Source organism: Hylobates moloch, unplaced genomic scaffold, assembly GCF_009828535.3.
Source record: "Hylobates moloch isolate HMO894 unplaced genomic scaffold, HMol_V3 SCAFFOLD_17, whole genome shotgun sequence".
In the NCBI taxonomy this organism is placed as follows: Eukaryota; Metazoa; Chordata; class Mammalia; order Primates; family Hylobatidae; genus Hylobates; species Hylobates moloch.
In genome coordinates this window covers 24,684,798-24,708,181 of record NW_026652292.1, presented here as the reverse complement: position 1 = coordinate 24,708,181, position 23,384 = coordinate 24,684,798, and positions in this window count along the sequence as shown.

The following is a 23,384-nucleotide window of genomic DNA, read 5'->3' as shown; positions in this document are numbered from 1 at the left end:
ATCAAGAAGCAGAGGCATCGATGTCAGGAGAATAATGTGGAATGTAGTGAAGGCATGATGTGGAACTGAGGGAATCCAGTAGAATTTCTACAATAATAGAGGCCTTAAGTGCACTGGTGTAGTTAATTGACACAGCTTTCCAGCTTCAGAGTAAATCCTGATAATCCATATTGAAGTAGCCAAAGCAATAATGCACAAACAGCATCTGCAGCTCAGCTACAGGTTGAAGAGTAAACATAGAACAATATCTATAGGTTGCATAAAGAGAAATTGCTAATAAAAATGCTTGAAGGATAATATCTGCTTACATCTTAAAAGCCAAGGATATCTTTGTTATTTATAATTTAAAGTGATGTCATTTTCAATATTATTTTGACAATAAAAATCATGCTAAAATTTCTTAAAGGGCTCTATTTAACATGCACTTTTAAGTACTTAATCTTCACCTAATTCTCAAGATAACAGACTAAACTGTATATACTTTTAATATTAATTAGCATATTTAATGACCTTTTGCTCTTACCTGTTATTACTTCATTTTGTATTCATGATACCTTCATCTAGTTATTTCATGACCATATTACAGTTGAAGAATCTGTAACTTTTTTTTTTTTATTATACTTTAGGTTTTAGGGTACATGTGCACAATGTGCAGGTTTGTTACATATGTATCCATGTGCCATGTTGATTTCCTGCACCCATTAGCTCGTCATTTAAGAATCTGTAACTTAAATGGCTAAATGATCATGAAAGATTATGTAATTAGAAAGTAGTTAACTTGCATACAAACCAACTCCCATTAAAATGTAACTGAAGAATGGGTGATTATCAATTTAATATATACTAAAAATATCTAAACCTTAATGAAATATTTTATAAAATTAATTTGTAACCAATAGATTGACACATGATAGCCAATGTGTCCAAAATAATTATCCATTTTAAAATAATGACATAGTACACCCAGTTCATAGTAAATAGTAGGAAATATGTTTTAAATGCACAGATAATTTTAAAGCATTCACCCATTTCTGACAGTACATTTTTTATTTTCCAATTTTAGCAAAAAACAATGTTTAGGTAGTGTGACTGTCCTGCTTTCTAGACAAGAAGGACTCCACACACTGAGCAAGAGAGAGAAAGGAATTTAATGATCATAACTCCATGTCATACCCAGATGTCAATTGTCCTTGTGACTATAGGACATAGCATCAGAGCTAAATAGAATCAAGCAATAAAACAATAAGAAAGAGTATCATTCAAATGATCCATCTAGAAAAAAAATCATTGTTCAACATGGGATTAAGGGAGAGATATGTGGAAAATTTAAACTAAAAAGTAGTAGAAGTAGAGAAGGAGTACAAAGCCAGGTGTTATTTTCAGAAAAGAGAAGAAATCTTGGTGATTTTTGAATTTCTTTAGGCCTCTTATATGGGCTAAGAAAACACTGCTCTACCAGACCAGGCACTGTTCATCCACAGAATCCAAATACCATTTGGCTTGGATTTAATTTCTTCACCACTTACAGGTTCAAGCTGATAAAGTACTCTAGAGTACATCTTTTTGACAAAATGGTTGCATGCAATTGAACTATCAATGATAAGCTTCTCAGGTTCAGAAATGAGTCAAGCACAATATCATCGTTACAGTCCATTGCGCTCCAAAATTTAGTGGATGTATTCCTGCCTCTTAGTATCTACTTAAACTTCAGTGACCTTAAGAGTTCTGTAAGCTACTGGGAGGGTGTATTGGTCCATTCTTATGCTGCTCTGAAGAAATACCCAAGACTGGGTAATTTATAAGAAATGAGGTTTAATTGACTTACAGCTCTGCATGGCTGGTAAGGCCTTAGGAAGCTTACAATCATAGTGAAAGCACATCTTCACAAGGTGGCAAGAGAGAGAATGAGTGCAAGTAGGGGAAATGCCAGATACTTATAAAAACATCAGATCTCATGCGACTCACTCATTATCAGGAAAACAGCATGGGGGAAATGAGCCCCATGATCTGATTACCTCCACCTGGTCCCACCCTTGGCACCTGGGGAATATGGGGTTTACAATTCAAGATGAGATTTTGGGCCCAACCATATCAGGGGGTTTGACCCCAACTTTATATAAACCCTTCCAGTATGTCAGCTTATATTTTTATTGCCCCTTGAGTCATCTGAGCTGCTGATTTCATATATCTTTATAAAGTTTTTGACCTGAACTTAAATTCAGGTCCATTTCCAATTTCAACAAAAAATAAAAATCACTCAATAAAATAATTGTGCATTTAGTAAATTTCAATTTTTTTTTCAATGGAGCTCTTGCTCTTTTTTTCTATCTGTATTATTCAAAGCAATTCAACTATTTGTTACTTTAGCTCGGTATAAAAAATGATCATCTATTTAGTAGAAAATACCTTCTGAAGAAACTACTAGGTACAGATGCTTACACATGTTAGGTGATGAAATTAGCTTGTTGATTTAAAGGTAGAAGGGCATATGAAAGAGCAAGGGAAGATTGAGTAGATCCACTTGAAAAAGCATATTAGATTAGCATCTTGCTTACTTCAAAGGGTCAAAGGTAGCCGTCTTTCAGGTTCTAGCACATTTGTGTCTGGTATATAGGAAAAAGTACCAGATTGTGATACCTAGTAAGATACACTTTCTCCAGGTATAGTACTGTTCAGCTTACTTAGCTTACTTCTTGTATTTAGAACATCAGAATGGCATCTTAAAAGTTTCAGTAAGTGTTTCAAATCCTCCTTAGGCATGATAATATGGCTAGTATATCATTTGCATACACAGATATTTGGAATTAAATATGGATTTATTATTAAAGAAAATTTTCTTGGTAAAGACGTAAATTGTAAGTAAATATAAGAATGGTAGGTGAGTGTGCATGTGTGTGTGTTTTGTTATTGTTGTTTTTTTTTTTTTAAAGAGACGGAATCTCAGTATGTTGCCCAGGCTAGATATGAACTCTTGAGCTCAAGCAATCCTCAGCCTCTTGAGTAGCTAGAAGTATGAGTACAAACGCCTAACTCTGAGTGGTGTTTTTAATAGGAGAAAAACTGAAAAAGAAGTTGTTTAATTTTTAGATTAATTTATACTTAAAATAGAACTATCATAGAATCCAGCAATCCAATTACTGGTATTTACCCAAAGAAAACAAAATTAGTATATCAAAGGGATACCCGAACCCTTATGTTTATTTTGCATCAGTACTATTCACAATAGCTAAGAGAATCAACCTAAATGTCCATCAAGAGAAGAATAGATAAAGAAAATGTGGTATATATGTTCAAAGAAATACTGTTCAACCATAAAAAAATGAAAACCTCTCATTTGCAGCAACATAGGTGGAACTGGAGGTCGTTATGCTAAGTGAAATAAGCCAGGCACAGAAAGACAAATATTACATATTCTCACTCATATGTGAGAGCTAAAAAAATTAATTTTATGGAGGTAGATAATAGAATAATACTTATCAGAGGCTGAAAAGAGTGAGAGTGGAGGAGGAAAGGAGTCAGTTGAAGAGAGGTTGGTTAAGGGGAACACATACAGTTATACAGAAGGAATAAGTTCTAGTGTTTGATAGCACAGTAGAGTGAATATTGAACAACAGTTTATTGTGTATTTCAGAATAGCTAGAAGATTTGAGATAGCCCCAACACAAAGAAATGATAAATGTTCGAGGTGATGGGTATTCTAAATACCCTGATTTAATCATTACATATTGTAAAAGTATATAAAATATCACATGTCTTTTGGTGGCCTTATATGCCATAGCCTATACAACCAGAGGTCAAGGTAGGCTCCCTAACTGTCTTTTGCTCCCATTAATCATCAATTGTGTTAATGGCTAATAGTTAAATTTAAAATTATTTGAGTGCCTACTACAGTCATGCCTTGGTATTTGTGGAGAATTGGTTCCAGGACGACTGGTGGATACCTAAATTCCTGTATACTCAAGCCCCTTACATAACATGATGTAGTATTTGCTATCATATGGAATATAAAGCTGCCAAAACACAATGGGGACCTCTTTAAGATTTTTAATGTTTGTAATATATTGATAAGGATGCCTTATGGTGAAGACAAATATATTTTAATGTACAACTAGATAGCTGGACTATCCATCATGAAGTTTTGGAATTCTACACAGATCAATACTGCCTCTAGATGTGTTTAATTCAGATTGGAACTATTTTGTGTGTATGACTGCCTATGCTTGTTTTATTTTTTCAAATTATAAGTAAGACTGGAGAGATAAAGCAGTTGGGTTTGGCCAGGTGCAGTGCCTCTGGCCTGTAACACCAGCACTTTGTGAGGCCGAGGCAGGCGGATCACTTGAGGTCAGGAGTTTGAGACCAGCCTGGCCAATATAGTGAAACCCCATCTCTACTAAAACTACAAAAAAGAACTGGACGTGGTGGTGCACGCTGTAATCCCAGCTACTTGGGAGGCTGAGGCAGGAGAATCACTTGAACCCTGGAGGCAGAGGTTGCAATGAACGAAGATTGCACCACTGTACTCCAGCCTGGGCCACGGAGTGAGACTCCATCTAAAAAAAGAAAAAGAAAGAAAGAAGGAAAGGAAGAAAGAAAGGAAAGGAAGAAAGAAAGAAAAGAAAGAAAGAAAGAAAGAAAGAAAGAAAGAAAGAAAGAAAGAAAGAAAGAAAGAAAGAAAGAAAGAAAGAAAGAAAGAAAGAAAGAAAGAAAGAAAGAAAGAAAGAAAGAGCAGTTGGGTTTGATTGTTTTAAGGGTTTTGTTCCACTTGTTTCATCATTGGATATTCTGGTTTCAAAGATAACGCTCTCTGTGGAATTTTCTGCTTGTACAGAACACAGTTAAATTCCCTCAATGTGTTGATTCTGATAGAAGCAAGATTTTGTCTGTGCCTACTATTGCCTGTTCAAATCTTGTCTACCAATAATAGTGTGGCAGGTATAAAATAGTTGGGGTGCAGTATTTTGGGAAAGAGGATCATCTGTTTCATCTTTGGTAACCAGATTTTAGAGAGATAAGCTTCTCACCTGCAGTATTTAGCTGCCTGGTTTGAGCCACACAGTTTCTTGAGATGTGTCAGTTTCCCAAAGCTATAGTTGCTGACACATCAGTTTTGCGAAGGTGGATCTTTCTCAAGGTAGTTTCTAAGAGCTTCAAAGTTGGCATGTATAAAATCAGTTCTCATCCTGAAAATATGTATTTGATTTAGAAAATTACTATTGTCCCGAAGTCACAGAAGCTGCTATTGACAGAGTAGAGGGGCTTCAACGTATGGACAGATTTTCATGAATATTTACATCAAGTCAGAAAGCCTTGAGGGCTCAAGGGCCATGACCATTTCATCATGCTCTTTTACACACATAATTTCTATACTTCATGGCACAGAATAAAGGTCAATTTTTTTTTGTATAAAGACTCCCTTTGATAATCCTAGTCAGAATTCATTAACACTTCCTCTACAATTCAATCTCTCTATCCTATTTTATACTGATACCATAATAATTATCATATTCTTACCATTATAATTATTTGGTATATTGACCTCCTTTTCCCATCCCATTAGGCATATAGTAGGGATTTACTTAAAAATCAACACCCACAAATCGTGACTTTCCCTCTTCTACTAGTATTGCAATCTGTTTTCAAACTGCAAAGGCCAGAATTATTGTTTCTATGTAATACACACCTGAAAATTAAATTAAATGGTTGTAACATAATTGCAATGTGTAAAAATGCCATGAATTATATAGATCAATATTATATATTTAGTAGGTGCTATTAAATAATATGCCAACAATCTTCTGGGTACTTGATAAAATGAATCGCTCTTGCTTTTGACAATCTTTGGCTTTGAATATGTACAGTAGAAATTTTCTAATCCTAGTTGGTGTTCACTCAATAATTTAGAAAGAAATAAACCTACTCTTCTGAAAGTAATATATTCAAGAGTCACATAGATTTCTTTATAAATCACAAATAACATAATTAGCAAAAAGAATAAGACTAGTTATCTATATTCAGGCTATAGGCAAGAGTTAGGCTTAACCTACCATTGCCTAAATGAAATATGTAAGAAACAGACCAAATCTTCCCATTCCCAAATATTATATAATTGACATTTCTATAACTTTCAATACATGAGAGTGAAATCCTGTGGCTGTATACTATGTGTAATTAAGAAACCACGTTTGCAAATGACCCTGTGCTTGCTGCCAATGAGCATGCTGCAGTGCAGGTCATCTGTGCTATGCATAAGTAAGGAGCCCTGTTAATAACGCCAGAGGGGTGAGAAAAACAGCACATTCAAAGTCATTTTTTGACCATATCAAACTGTCAGGTAGACAAACAGAATGGCTATAATACATCTAAAAATAGTAAAAATTGAAAGTGTAAAAATGTATTAAAAGGAAATTCAATCTGGAAAAATGGAAAGTGATGCATCTGTGAAAAATAGTTATTTAATCAATAAAATCTGGAACACCTCTATCCTGACAGCGATAATGAACAGAAAACTCATGAAGAGTTTGCAATGTTATATACGACACTACTCTGGGCTACATATAACACCACCCTCTTCAGGAAGTTTCATGTGTGTTATTGCCAAGATTTTGTTAAACTATAAAGACTCTGTGGCATAAGTATGAAATGTTAGCATGTTAGATTGAAAGAGATTAACTTATTTAACTATGCTTGTTTGACTGGAAACACCCAACTGTTTACTGGTTTTCTCCCTTTTGAACTAAACTAATGCTTTATAACAATTTTCATTCTGGAGTACAAATATTTAATATAAAACATATTGCTTATCACAGTATGTCTAAAATGTGAAAATCCTGAAGGGACATTTTAAGAGTGTGTGTATATATATATTATATATATTATATATATAGTGTATATATATATTATATATATTATATATAGTGTGTATATATATTATATATAGTGTATATATATAAAAAGTGTATATATATAAAGTATATATATAAAGTGTATATATTATATATAAAGTGTATATATATATGAAGTGTATATATTATACATATATTATATATTATATATAAAGTGTGTGTGTGTATATATATGGAAAAGACTTGGAGTTTTGGAACTTTAAGAGAGCAGAATCGCTCTCCTAAAAAACCTTATATAACTGCAGCAACCTCACTACATGAAAAAGTATATGAAACATCTGCTGGAGAGACCCTCAATTGAATTTATGCTGATAAAAAGCCAAATATTCAGTCATCATTAGACATTAAAATTGCATTAATAAGAACAATTTTCACACTCAATAATAGCTCATCCATTTTGGGAAACATCTAGTAGTTTAAGGTTCCAAGCATATCATCAGGGGTTTCCTTGATCACAAAGCACTGAAAGCACAGGGCTCTGTGTTCTCTTCTATTTGCTTTAACCAGTGAATCTAAAATGGCAACTCCAGTTATTGCTGTAGGGTCAATTTGCATTGAAAGTTATAATTTCTCTTGATGGCTATTAAGAAATAAGCCTGTAGGCTTAATATTAAATTTTTATAGACATGGAATCATAATTTGGTAATACATAGAATTACAGAGTGCTACAGAAAAGATTGAGCAGGGTAATGAAACATCACACGCACAGGGGATGAGAGCTTTGTTCAGCTTGCAGTTTCCAATGGGAAATCAGGATTAATGTCACAGGAAGTATCATTTAGCAAAGATTTGAATTTGCTGAAGGATTATACAAGTGAAAATAGTCTAGGTTATGCTACAGTAACAATAAAGACCCAAATCACAGAGGTTCAAAACCAAAACAATTTAATTCTAGAGTAATGCATATTGCAGGTTGACCTGAAGCTCTGTAAGACCTCATCCTAATCTGATAACAGCCTGGCAAAGCCTCTACCATCTGGAAAATGAATGAAAGAGAATGCTGCAAATTGTGCACCAACTCTTCAAGGTGTTCAACATGTATCACATATTTAACCCTGTATTAGTCCATTCTCACACAGCTATAATGGAATGCCTGAAACTTGGAAATTTATAAAGAAAACAGGTTTAATTGGCTCATGGTTCTGCAGGCTGTACAGGAAGCATGGCTAGGAAAGCCTCAGGAAACTTTCAATTATGGTGGAAGGGGAAGCAGGCATGTCTTACATCTGCGGAGCAGGAGGAAGAGGGTGAAAGGGAAGATGCTACACACTTTTAAACAACCAGATCTCATGAGAACTCACTCACTATCATGAGAACAGCAAGGGGGAAATCTGCTCCCATGAGCCAATCACCTCCCACCAGGCCTCTCCTCCTACACTAGGGATTACAATTCAACGTGAGATTTGGGTGGGTATGCAAATCCAAGTCATATAAATCCTGCTTATATTTTAGTGGCTGAAGCAAGTCACGTGGAAAAGCTAGACTTAAAGTGGACTGAGAAATATAATCCTACTATATGTTTTCAAGACGGAGAATCTAATGTGTATCCTGATGAATATAATAGAGAATGAACAATGTGGTCTCATACCCAAGTCCAGGACTAGGATGAAACGAGTAAGACACTTGCCTCAAGTGCTAATTTAGGGTGGCTCTAAACACCCAATAATGAAATAATAGTGCAAGGTAATATATTTTGAAAACTCAAAATTAATGCAAAAATCTATCATGAACAGGTATTCAAATGTTGAATAAATCTGGGATGAGTGTACAGCTCCCTGTCAAGCCCCATGAGAACCTGGGGCAAGAGGAGCGATGAGTAATCTGCCAGTCTTCACTTAAAAGTTGATTTCAAAATTTTCATTATGAAAATTTCTGCATTTAAATTGATTACTGAACAAATTCAATTAAAATATCTTTTAATCTTGACTACTAAGATTTGTGGCACAGCCTTACATTTTGTGCCTGAGGCAAGTGCTTCATTTATTTCACTCTGATCCTAGTCCTGCATATTTCATAGTAGCATCACCAAGGAGATGGTGGACATGTTGGTTTATAATGTGCACTCAGGATTCATATTGTCTAAGTTCTAATTTTAATTCTATTTTTATGGCACTTTGAAATGCTAAGTAAACTTCTTAACCAATGTCAGCCTCATTTCCCTTGTAAAACAAGGTTCTGTATACTCACAGTGTCATTTATGAAGAAAAACAGAAAACATGCTTATAAATGGTTAATACATTTCTCAGACTACATAAGCAATAAATACTGTACATAGTTACTAATTTAAAAAAAAAATAGGCTGGGCAAAGTGGCTCATGCCTGTAATCTCAGCACTTTGAGAGGCTGAGGCAGAAAGACTGATTGAAAGGAGATTCAGCCCAGCTCAGGCCACCTAGTGAGACCTCATCCCTATTTGATTTTTATAAAAAGAAAAATTATACACTATTTTAAAGATATGTAGTACACAGGAGAGAAGCTTTATGAATTAGGACATCTGAGAATGTATAGTATGAACATAATGTGAATGAAACACTTGAACTCTTGTTGTCTTTAAGATATTTGCATTTGTAACTTCGAACAAATCTTTAGGGTTCTCACAGATATCATCAAAGAAGATATAAAAATAAAAATGCAAACTGGTTACTAAATTTGATCTATGTATAACAAAGCAAAATATGGAGATGTCATCCAGACATTTCAAAGAGACACAGTGCTATTAAGAAAACAGACCTAATTGGCATTACAGAAGAATTCAAGTTGGTGAGAGAAGTACAGAAAGAATGATGATCGAAGATAGTGCCTTCATATATGGCCAAAGGCTGAATGTCAGGTAAAAGCAATATTAAAAATGAAGACATATCACATATATTTTAGATATGTAATTTAGGTTGGAAGATCTGGGGCATTAAAGGAAAGAAGGGTCATTGAGAAAATATTAGCTTTATTGTTATGGAGATAAGTGATCATATTCAATACTCAAAAGGAAACCTATCTGCTCAGTCTTAATAATTCCATATTTCTCAAAGAAAATGCTTTGGGCAGAACAATATAGAATGTTAAGTGCTCTGTGCTTTATACCCAATATTTCTCTCATTGGTGGATTACAAATGACCGGACTAAGTATCCTTTTAAAAGATTTTTCCAAAAGCTTCTAAACACTATTCTGCCATATTCATAAATGTATAAGCCAAAAGACCTGTCAACTGTTACATTGAAAAGCAGTTCATCTCAGAAAGTCAATAGGCCAGGCAGAGAAAGTCAAGTAAAATGAGGTGAGGATAAAATAATAATTTTGGTAGGCAAAATAAAATAATAAGCCTTTCAAAAACCAACAAGATATGAGTAACTGTTAATTATTTGGAGTAAATCTAACTTGTCTATTTTGCTATTAATAAAAGTTTTAATATGAAAAATAGGCCATATGAATCTCTAGAAGAGGGTACTTCAGAGTCACTTCACATCTGAGAGGAAGAAAAAGTAGATAGGATCAGGTGGGGATTACTGTGGAGACTTGAAATGATGAATAACTTAGAAAGTAAAGTTAAAACACAAATATTGAAACACAGTAGGTAAACAATTATTTGGTCTAAGTGACACTCAAAATACTTTTTAATTTCTAACTTTACCTGGTAATAAAGAAGATGATAATATGGCCTAGACTTATAAAAATATTGTTTTCATTCATGTATTGAAATACAATTAGGAAGGAGGTATTGTGATAATAAATTCTAAGTATTTGTTAATTTGCTGCTCAAAATTAGGGAAGTAATTTTATGGTTTCTATTTAGCTTGTGTAAAAATTAGAGCTTCTATCATTGACAAGATTTATCTAAAGTTACACATGTAGCAAATGTAGGAGTGTTCTAACCATAGGTTTGAAGAAAACGAGCTATTTAAGTGATACTATAAATTATTTTTCTGGAAAATATATCTATATCCATTTTCATCTATATCTTATGTATGTCTATGTATATAAACATATGTGTTATATATATCTATCATCTATCTATCTACTTATTTATCTGTAAGTATTCCTAAACCGCAAATATTCTGCAGTACAATTCACTATTTAATTTGCAGACAAGGAAAGTATGTTCCAAAGAAGTGTTTGCACAGCGAGCCACTGTCAGAACAGTACAAAAGCCTGGGTTTCTTGCTTCTCACCAGAAAGTCCGTTCAACTTCATCACATAGAACATGAGTACTCTACGTCTTAAAATACTGTACTGTACGGCTGATGTATGGCTGCAGCCAGTGAGGTTTTTTTTTATTTTTCTGCATAGAATTGGGCAAGAGGCTTTGCAAGAAGGAAATTGCTTCCAAGCTTGGATCCCAAGGAGAGGACTTTTCTTTGTAACTGGAATTCTAAAACCTCAGTTACCAGACTGGGCAGAACAGTTGTACTATAGTAGCAGATGCAATATGCATGAGAAATTGTAGCACAGATACTGAGGGTGATAAAAATATGCAGCATTGCATAAGAAAAGGCAGGATTTTGCATAACATATTGGATAAAATTAGAATTGGTATGAATGCTGGGAATCTTGAATAGTTGGATTATTAGCAGTGATTCGATTTTATAACAGAGAGATTTTTGTTGCTTTTGTGATTGTTGATGGTGATGGTTTTAGTTTGTTTATTTGCTAATTTTTTAACTTTTGCATATTAGTTTTGTTTAATTTGTTGTTTTTCCTTCTTTACATCTTTTCAATTTAAGCTTTTGTTCTTTTCAAACATTCTCTATCAAAATGTTGCTCCAGATAAAACTTTTACTTGTGATGAATCCTGTAAATGTCATTTTTGGGTTTTTGTTTTGTTCCACTTTGTTTTTGAAAGAAAAATCAGCTTAATGAAACTCTGTTTTAAAAAGAAAAGTTTCTGTTTTAAAAAAAAAAAATTGTTTTTTAAAACAAGTTACACCCACTGTAAACTTTAAAATCAGTTTTCATGGACTAATAAAAATCTTGACACTTTGCTGAACCTTTTACAAAAAGAGTGTCCTATGAATTGGAATCTCTATCATGGTCCATTGTCTCCTAGTTGTGTTTGTACTCACCACTGAGCTTTGAGAACCTCAAAAACCGACACTATGCTATTAGTCATAAATACTTTAGATATTTGCTGACTTCTAATGACATATATAATTCATTATCTAAATGATTGATTAGAGCTTTTTTTTCAATAACTTCAAGGACATGGATACCTTCACTTTCATTTTAAAATATTAATGAGGAAGTGCTGGGTAGAGAAGGGTGTGGTCCCTTTAAATGATATGGAAGGGGGTAAGGGCGTGGTCCCTGACTAGGGCCCCACCCTGCAGACCTAGGTGAGTACAGGCAGTCCTGCCTTCGCGCTCAAACGTTGCATTTCCCAAGACCACCCTGGCCTCCCACGCCGCCATTCTGTGCCTATAAAAACCCCTGAGACCCCAGCCGGCAGACACACAGACGGCTGGATGTCAAGAGGAGCACAGCAGAGGAGGAACACAGAGGCGGCTAGACACAGAGAGTAACACAGTGACGGCTGGACATAGGGAGTAAAACACCCAGAGGCACGGGCACCCTGGCAGGCCACCGACCATCAGAAATAGAATGACACGGAGTTTAGCCAGGGCGGTCAGAGGAGAGCCCAGGCTGCTGAACGGCTCGACTCTAGGGGAAACCCTTCCCATTCCACCCCTTCTGACTTTCCCAGAGCTACTTCCACCCAATAAAACCTTGCAATCATTCTCCAAGCCCAAGTGTGATCAGATTTTTTCGGTACATCAAGTTAAGAACCTGGGATACAGAAAGCCTCTGTTCTTGAGACAAAGTAGAAGGTCTAATTGAGCTGCTTAACACAAGTCACCTACAGACGGCAAAACTAAAGGAGCAAAACCGGAAGAGCACCCTGTGACAGACTCCCACTGGGGCTTCAGGAGCTGTAAACATTCACCGCTAGACACTGCTGTGCAGTCGGAGCCCCACAGCCTGCCCGTCTGTTTGCTCCCCTAGAGGTTTGAGCAGCGGGGCACTGAAGAAGCAACCCCATTGCATGCCCTGCGAGGGGGACAAGGTAACTTCCCATTTCGATATGATACATATATGCAGAAAAACACAGTACCAATAATTATAGCTAGATATGTGATGATTATGTGTGCTCTTTTTATTATAAGCTAGACATGAGGGATGATTTTGTGAAGCCTCCCCTGAGTTTATAATTATGCTTACCTGCATGTTTTACCAAGCAGAAGGGTCAACTGAACTGCTTGATTTGGGAGGGAAAGGAGAGATAGTAAATGCTACGCATTTTAGAATATGTGATTCCTGACGGAGGAACTGTTTTATATGAAATATGGGCAGGCCGGGCGCGGTGCCTCATGCCTGTAATCCCAGATTGGGAGACCGAGGTGGGCGGATCACGAGGTCAGGAGATCGAGACCATTCTGGCTAACACGGTGAAATCCCGTCTCTACTAAAAATACAAAAAAATTAGCTGGGCGTGGTGGCAGGCACCTGTAGTCCCAGCTACTCGGGAAGCTGAGACAGGAGAATGGCGTGAACCCGGGAGGCGAAGCTTGCAGTGAGCTGAGATTTGCCGCTGCACTCCAGCCTGGGCGACAGAGCAAGACTCTGTCTCAAACAAACAAACAAAAAAAAAGAGATATGAGCAAAGCACCACTGTTATTATCCAGTAGAGATTTTAATACTGTGGGCCTGGGTTTGGGTTTGGTGTTTCGAAGGGTTCAGTATCAAGCAAAATGTGGGTGTTTATCAACAGCTGCTGCAAAACCAACTGAATGGCAATGCCATCGTTCTCCTTTGCTTAATATGTGGAATCTAGTTATATTTATTTTTCCTAAACTTGGCCATCTGCCTACCATTGAAAAGTTAATTAAAATAAAATTAAGAAGTAATATATTTGACCATATTCAGAGAAAAAATGAAATGATTCTGAAATAATCAAAAGCTAAAAATATAAAATTTAGATAGAATAAAATTTTTGGAAATCAACTCATTCATATAATAAAAGCAAGCTACATATAATAAATAGAAACCCTAACAAAGTAAATTTCATCAAGGAAGATGATTTCCTAAAGAACAAAGAGGAATGTTAGCTATGATCACTATAACTCTATAGCAGAAGAGAAGATAGGCTCTTAAATCATCTTCAAGACTTTGAGACTCTGGATGTTAAATTTTCAACTGTTCTGAAAGTGTGCTTTAATGTACGGGATATGTTTCCTCATCAATAAAATGGTGGTAAGCTCTACAGTTTAGTACCAGGTATTAGTTACATAAAATAGTTGCCTAGCAAAATTTCTTGAAATTTTGACTAGTAAAGAGTTATAAATAAAGGACTAAATGTACATTAATTTTTCTCCTCTTTTCCAGTTATACTTTGTAGACAGTGAAATAAAAATCAGTTTTGTTAATATTATTTTTAAAAACTACTTACATGTTAATGTTGTCATAGTAATTACTGTTGTTAACTTGCTCTGACAGGGAGTTGAAGCTAGTAAGAGAGTGATGAATAATTTGCAATGAATCAAAAACACGAATGTTGAATATTTTGTGAACAATTTTTCATTTGAAAAGCTTGCACAATTTGGCCTTTCATCACAATTAATAATAGGAATACTCCCTAAGAAATTGTTATTACAGTTGTACATAATTATTTTCTTTGAGCTTAAATTCTGTTTAATCTCTAAGGCAGCTGACATTTTGATTACTTATTTTGTCGCTGTTTTGTTTGCAATGAACAATGATTATACTATGGGAAGGAGCATATAGCTGGAACTAGTAGCTCTGCTCTTTGCATATAGTAGAAACTTACTAAATTTTTCTTAATAAATAAATAAAATAATATTATTGTTGGCTCACAACAATTAGAATTATAATCGACCATAAATTTTCCAGAGATTTCTTCCATATTATAAAACTATTTTAAATTTTATAACTTTTAAAATTTTGGAATGTAATTATCAGGGAAACAAAAATATAGAACTTCAATGGTTGTAAACAAACCTTGTTCCAGAGATTTCTTACATATTATAAAATGATTTTAAATTTTATAACTTTTTTAAAATTTTGAAATATAATTATCAAGGAAACAAAAAGATTGAACTTCAAGGATTGTAAACACAACCTTGCTCACAAATTTAAAGTTAAATTGACTCTTCCTGTAATTTATCTTTTTTATATTTATTTATTTATGTATTTATTTATTTATTTTTTGAGATGGAGTCTCGCTCTGTCACCCAGGCTGGAGTGCAGTGGTGCAATCTCAGCTCACTGCAAGCTCTGCCTCCCAGGTTCGCACCATTCTCCTGCCTCAGCCTCCAGAGTAGCTGGGACTACAGGTGTGCGCCACCACGCCAGGCTAATTTTTTGTATTTTTAGTAGAGACAGGTTTTCACCATGTTAGCCAGGATGGTCTCGATCTCCTGACCTCATGATCTGCCTGCCTCAGCCTTCCAAAGTGCTGGGATTACAGGCGTGAGCCACCACGCCCGGCCATAAATTTTTTTATTTTAAGAACTAAATCAATTTAGACTCTGTTTCTTACATTTGGAGATGAAGAATTGTCCCGTAAACACGTAGGCGCAAAGGATGAATATATATTGAAAATGTGATAGAAGGCATTGGAGTACTACCCAAAAAAATATGATATATGACAATAAAACTGAAAAGAGAAGACAAATTCAAAGAGGTGAACCTGGTATTGCCACAATACTCAAAGTACTTTTGGAGAACCAAAGAAGCTGAGCAGAGCTAAATAAAGAATTTGGAGGTTGAAATTAGAATCTTTATGAACCTAAAAGTCTCATGAACACTGTAGGTCATTTTGAGGGATCTGAATACATCACAACCTAAAAACGATTTCACCAGAAATAGGTCAGGATTTGAAAGAACTAAACTTTGTTTGAATTATCGAAATTCGGGATTAGTTTAAGATGTTAATTTAATATTCTCTGAAGGACTATAACACAATACAATATTCCATGTTAACTCTGAAATTTTTTTTCAGATATGATGATTCTAGAACCTAGCTTCCCTAAAGTCATGTGGTATATTTTTAGAGATCATAGTATCTATTATTTCATTAATTGATTAATAAATCATTAATCATGGTGTTAATAATTTGCTCTTGGGAGATAATTCTCCAATGATTATCTATTTAGCAGATTCAGAAAATTTATTTACTATCTGTTTTATTTTCTCCACTGACTATTAACACTTAGATGTATGAATTGCTATTTTAGTAATAATTCTGGTGGTTATAAAATGAGCCATTACATTATCATATGTTAGGTTTATATTGTGCCACTTCATATAAAATGTTATAATTTGGAACAGTAGAATTGTCTTAACTTCCCATACCTTCTAATATTGCTGTCATATTTTACTTAAACATAGTTACAAACCACATAACACAGATTATTGTTTTTGCTTCAAAAGTTATCTTTGAAGAAATTAGTGGAAAAACAACAAATAAAAAATAGTCTTTTACATTTATCCACATATTTGCTATTTCTGAGGCTGCTTATTCCTCCTGTAGACTCAAGTTACCATCTGCTATCTTTTCATTTCAACCTGAAGAACATCCTGTGTTATTTCTTATGGTGTAGGTCTGCTGGCAACAGTTTAGCTCAGCTTTTCTTTATCTCAAAGTACCTTTACATTAGCCTCATTTTAAAGAAATAATTGGAGAATATCAGATTCCAATTTGATATTTCTTTCTCAGAATTTTAAATATGTTGCTCCATTGTTTCCAATGAGAAGTAGCTCATTCATTTCCTTGTTCTATGGTATGTAATGTACTCCCCTGCTGCTGGTTACTTTTAATATATTTCCTCAATTTCATTATATTTCCTTTTTAACTTTGCTAATGAATCCTTTGGGTGTCAGTTCCCCAGATATGAATGTGGGTGTATTTGTATGTGTGGTTGGATTTATACGCTTGAGATTCCTAGGCTTAGACATATGATTGTTTACTTTATGTCTTTATTCTTACCACATTTAGAAAATTTTGAACATTATGTCTTCAAACTTTTTTTGTTATTTCCACTCACTCATTATGTAATTCCAGTTAGCTAGATATATGTAAGGCTTCTTGATGGGTTACACGTATTAAGACTATCAGGGGTTTAATTTTTAATCTTATTTCATCACTAGTTTGCTAGTTTGCATACTTTCCAAAATTCTTTCTCCGAGTTCGTTGATCCTTTCTTTTGCAGTTTTATATCTGCTGTTATATCCATTAAGTTCATTTTTAAGTTTCAGTGTACTTATTTGTAGTAGAATTTCCATTTGCTTCTCTGTTTTAATTTGAATTTCTCTTCCAAGAGTCTCCATTTCTTTATTGATTATGGCTCACTTTTCATTGAAATTCTTGAATATATTTTTAAAGATATCTCAAAATCTCGAGCTAATAAATCCAGCATTTAAGGTAACTTGTAACCTGTTTCTGATTACTGTTTTTCTTGCTTATAGATCACATGTCTTTGTTTCTTCATAAATCTAGTATTGTCATATTTATTTTAAGCTGGGTGTTGTGGATGATATGGTGAAAATGTCAGTATTATTTTTCTACTCACTGTTAACATTTTCTCTTTTTTAAGAGTCATAAATTTTTTCTCACAGGCAATTAAATTGTCGATAGATTCTATTACTTTTGTCATGCCTGGCCTTTTTCTTTGTTAAAAAGAGCCAATTTTGGCTTTATTTTTAGTTTTAGAGAATGTTCTATTTAGCATGCATTTGTTACTCCTAACACATGATCTCTTTGGGGTCTTATTTAAATGCCCGGTGTTAAGTGATGTGTTTCCTATTTTGCTGAGCAAGAACTCTGTTATTTTTTGTCCCTATTGATCTCTGGTATCCCCGTTCACCTCTCAGTTCTGCAGCACCTGCTTTCTTGAGAACATCAAGAGTTTCATTTTATGCATACACATGTAGTCTTCTGCCATGGATATGTTGTGAAACTCCTCACAGTCTTAGAAAACCTCTCCTGAATGGTATTCAGTCCTGCAGATTTTTACTACTTTAAGCAAAATGAAATTCATATGTCTGCATCCTGAGTTCAGTGAAACTGTTACACATTTCTTTGGTTGCATGTCTTTCTTCCACAGTCTAAAAAGTATCCTTCTACCATGGTCACAAAGTCAGGCAAACCTAAGATTTAATTTGTGTGTTTATCTTGATATAATGACCATTGTTTTGTGCTGCCTGTTGTCCAGTGTGAGATAATGTTTTATATTGGTCTATGATAAGATTATAAGTCTGATACCAATGATTCCATCATAGCTAGAAGTGCTATGTTTATAATGTGATATTATGTATTAATTAAAATCTAGTGATACACTCAAAAATACTAACTTCCAAAATCATGAGATTAAACAAAATAAACCACACAAAAACATTTAGACATTATGAATCCATTTATATAAGATTAAGTCAAATCTATAATTAACAAAAATTATAACAATTTCTGTATCACTGATTATCCATGTAAAGTGGAACTTTATTGGAAGAGGCTATGAGGAAACATTTTGGGAATCTGGATTTTTGTGTTAGGATTATAGGCATATGCATTTGACAATGTCATTGAATTTTATGCTTAAGATTTATACATTTTGTAACAAATTATTTATATTAATCTAATTGAAATATAGCTGGAAAAAATGAATATAAAGTTGGAAAATGAGGACAAAATATATACTAGAAAGACTATAGGAGATCCGCATAATGGAATTCAAAGTTATCAGTTTGATTCATGTGTTAAAAAAAGAAGAATTTCAGTCTCTGTTCTTAAGGCCTTCAACTGATTGGAAAAAGCTCATTCACATTATGAAGAGTAATCAGCATTATTTGAAGTCATCTGATTATAAACGTTAATCACATCTACAAAATACCTTCACAGCAACATCTAGGCTAAGTGTTTAACAAACTGGGCATCACTGCCTAGCTAAGTTGACAAATAAAGTTAACACACACATACACATAGAATATACTATAAAATGCCATATTTATTTGGGAGAAGGGTAACGAAATAATAGTGTTCTAAATCTCTAATGTTGTCCAAAAATAGTAACGTTCAGCGGACTTTAGGCTTTCATCCATCAAGAATATATATTGTTGTATTAGTTGCTAGAGCTGTTGTAACAAAATACCACAGACTGCATGGCTTAAATAACAGAAATGTATTTTCTCACTGTTCTGGAAACCACGAGTCCAACCTGCATTGGTGGGTTTGATTTCTTCTGACCTTGGTCCTTGGCTTCCAGATAGCCTTTCCTCTGTGCTCATAAATTGCTGATATTTCTCTTTATAGGACCTGATCTCCTCTTCTTTTAAGGATGATAGTCAGAATAGATTAAGGCCCAACTTGAAGGTCTCATTTTAAAGTAATGACTTTTATAAAGGCCCTATCTCCAAATACAGTCACATTCTGGGAAACTGGGTATTAGTGCTTCATTAGGGGGCTAATTAGGGGAAACAAAATTCAGTTTATAACAGCTTTATTCTCTGTTAGTATTATTTTTTGTTGAGACAAAGTCTTGCTCTTGTTACCCCTGCTGAAGTGCAATGACACAGTCTCGACTCGCTGCAATCTCCGCCTCTCGGGTTCAAGCGCACAGGCATGCGCCACCACACCTGGCTAATTTTTGTATTTTTAGTAGAGACGTGGTTTCACCATGTTGGCCAGGCTGGTCTCGAACTACTGACCTCAACTGATCTGCCCGCCTCGGCCACCCAAAGTGCTGGGATTACAGGCATAAGCCACTGCACATGGCCAACAGCTCTTATGTGTAAGAACTAAAAAAGAAAAAAATGTTAAACATTTACAAATAACATATAAATACTCAGGGAAATAGAATAATCTGTTCAATGTTGGAAAATTTGGGTATGTTTGATTTACATTTAAATAAACATAACATGCTCCTGCAACCTCAGAAATACAAAGAACTTTGCTACTAAATGCATTAACTGAAAAGATTATGATATTTACATTATTATAGTCTCACTCCTCAATTGATTTATTTTTAATTGTATACGAGATCTTTTTGGGGTGTTTATTTTCTTTTTCCTGGAAAATATTCTTTAGAAATTAATTCACTGATAATTTACTGAATGCAAATTTCCTCAGATGTAGTGGGACTAAAACTTCCTGCTTCTTTTTCACTGTCACTATATTTTCTTTCTGATTGAGTTGACTTCATGACAGTTCTTTCTCTTCCTTTTCTTGGAGTTAAATCATACATAGCATACATTTTCTTTTATTTTTCTTTTATTTTATTTTTTGAGACAGAGTCTCGCTCTGTCGCCCAGTGCTGGGGTGCAGTGGCGTGATCTCGGCTCACTGCAAGCTCCGCCTCCTGGGTTCATGCCATTCTCCTGCCTCAGCCTCCCAAGATATCTGCCAAGATACAGGCATGAACCCAAATGTATCTGAGACAGGTCTCAATCAATTTAGAAAGTTTATTTTGCCAAGGTTAAGGATGCATCTGTGACACAGCCTCAGGAGGTCCTGATGATATGTGCCCAAGGAGGTTGGGGTACAGCTTGCTTTTATACAATTTAGGGAGACAAAATACATCAAACAATACATGTAAGAGTTATATTGATTTGATCTGGAAGTGCAGGACATCTGGAAGCAGGGATTGGAGGGCCTTCCAGGTCATAGGTAGAATTAAAAATTTTCCGATTGGCAATTTATTGAAAGAGTTATTATCAGTAGTAAGGAGTGTCTGGATTATAATAAGGAGTTGTGGAGACCAAGGTTTTATTACGTAGCAGAAGCTTCCAAGTAGCAGGATTCAGAGAGAATAGATCTTAATGCTATGCATTAAGATTAATGTTTATAATCAGACTTAAAGCTAGTGTTGATGTTAATGCTGGAAGGTAAAAGGAAGCATGTCCAACCCCTTCTTCTGTCATAGCCCGGACTGGGTTTTCAGGTTCATTCTGGAATGCCCTTGGCTGAGATGAGGGGTTCGTTTAGATAAATGGGAGGCCTCAGAATTTTGTTTGTGGTTTACATTCTTTATATAAATTTCTTGTGGATCTAAATCTGATTTTTTTTTTTTTTTTTACTATGGTTGTCAATGATGGTCTTTCAATTGTGTGGTGTGATTTTGCATTGTCAACTCATCTTTACATGTGACTTTATTTTAGAGAAAACCCTGAGGTTTCAGTTAAAATTTACTTTTTCTAAGATCCTTCTGTGTATTTTTTATCTTAGACTATGAGAAGTCAGATATACTTATATATTTTAAATATGTTTTTTACTTCTGTTTGTTAATTTTCCCATCAAAATTGATCTGGCTTCAATTGCAACAAGGTCCTGCCATCTTGATGATATATATGGTAACTATATACTAGCTATTTACGCATCATCCTTTAAGTATCTTCTGTGTGGAAACACTGCAATAGTCAAATCTAAATCCTTACTTCAGTTAACTTTTACACATGCAGAAATAATAAATTTAGAAAATAAATATATTTTAAATATTGTGACATATGTTATATGCTGTTATAAATATAACCATGCAGCATACTTTGAAAAATAATGATGGAGCAAGCAAAGTGGAAGTTCTGTCTTAAAGAGTGACATTAATGAATATCTTTAAGAATGAAGAGAGCCATCAAATTTTAAAAAGTGCGAAAGAATTCAGGATTTGAAGAAGCACTGGTGGAACACAGATCAGCAGACACAAAATTTTTAAGTCCTGAAATGGAGTATATCTTCATGCTTTCAGGGATGGAACTGACAGAGTCTAGTGTGGCTGGAAAACATGTAATGAGTTTTTAATTAATTTTTTAAATAACTACTAGTCAAAACAGGCTTCTATTACTCCTGACATTTTAAAAATGGTACACACAAAATTTTATGTTAAAGCTCACTGTGAAGAAAACTGCTTAGAAAAAAATTTAAACAATGCCAAAATATAATTTGGTTAAAATATAATACTTTATAAATAAAATTAATTATAAAACAGCAATGGAAGGAAGAGTCTGTATTATTTTAGTTTTTTATGTTTAATAAATATCCTGATAATTAAAACTTAAGTTCTAGAAACTCTCTTAATAAAATCAGAATCAAAACGAGATAGTAAATTACAATATCATATATCTTACACAGTCTTAGAAATGTTAATGATTGCAGTAGCCCATAAAATATTTTTAAAATTTGAATATTTAAATATATCAATATTACAGTTGTTACTTTTGTCGACTTAGTAAATTTAAGGATCAACAAACATAAAATAAAAAATCAGCATATAAGCAAATACCTAGATACCTACAAATTATCAAGAATTTTCCAATAAAGTATGATAACTATTAGATAATTTAGTAAGAAATTAAAGTTATAGAAATAAATATAATTTTAAAAACTTTATTGTGTTTATTAAAAACATTTATTTAAATACCTAGAAAAAAGGAAAGGCAGTCATATTCTAAAATTCATGATAATATTTTAAAGATGGGAATTTTATCTAATTTATTTACAGCTTTAATACATTTTTAATTAAAATCTCTTTACATTTTTACAAATCTTCTTAAAAATTATTTAGAATACCTACCATACAGATAATGGAATATTATTCCATCTCAAAAAAAAAAAGGAAATCCTAACATTTGTAACAACATGAATGAACTTGGAAGACAGTATGTTAAATAAAATAAACCAGACACAGAAAGACAAATACTGCATAAACTTACTTACATTTGAACTCTAAAGGAGTCAAACTCATAGGAACAGAGTAGAATGATGATTACCAGGTGTCGCAGATGGGAAAAGGGTAGAACTTTGTCAACAGGTGAAAACTTGCAACTATAAGATGAACAAGTTCTGGAAGCCTAATGTACAACACAGTGACTATAGTTAATAACGTATTGTATACTTGATATTTTCTAAGAGAGTAGATCTTAAGTATTCTCATCATATAAGCACAGAAACAGATAACAATGTGAGAATATGAGTGTATTATAATATATTAGCTTGATTGTGATAATTGTTTTACAATGGATAGGCATATCAAAACATCTCATTTTATATTTTAAATATATACAGTTTATATTTGTCAGTTATACCCCAATAAAGCTGAAAAAATTAAAATTTAAAAATCTGATTGATCAGAAATTTGGTTTTCCATAAAAGATATTGCTAAATATGGCAACTCTGAAAATAAAAATAGGAAAAAGAAAAACGTTATAAAAATTATATATATACATCTATTCATTTATTCATCCAGTCTTTTATTAAATAACATGTAGTGACTGCCCATCCTGCACTATGTATTAAGCATATGGTGAAGAGAAAATCAAATACTGTCCTTGCTGCTGTGGAAATTTTATGTACATCATGCATACATACACATGCATTAGTGTATACTTTACTTTTTCTTTTCTTTTCTTTTTTTTTTTTTTTTTGAGACAGAGTTTCTCTATCACCAAGGCTGGATTGCAATGGCATGATCTCTAGTCACTGCAGC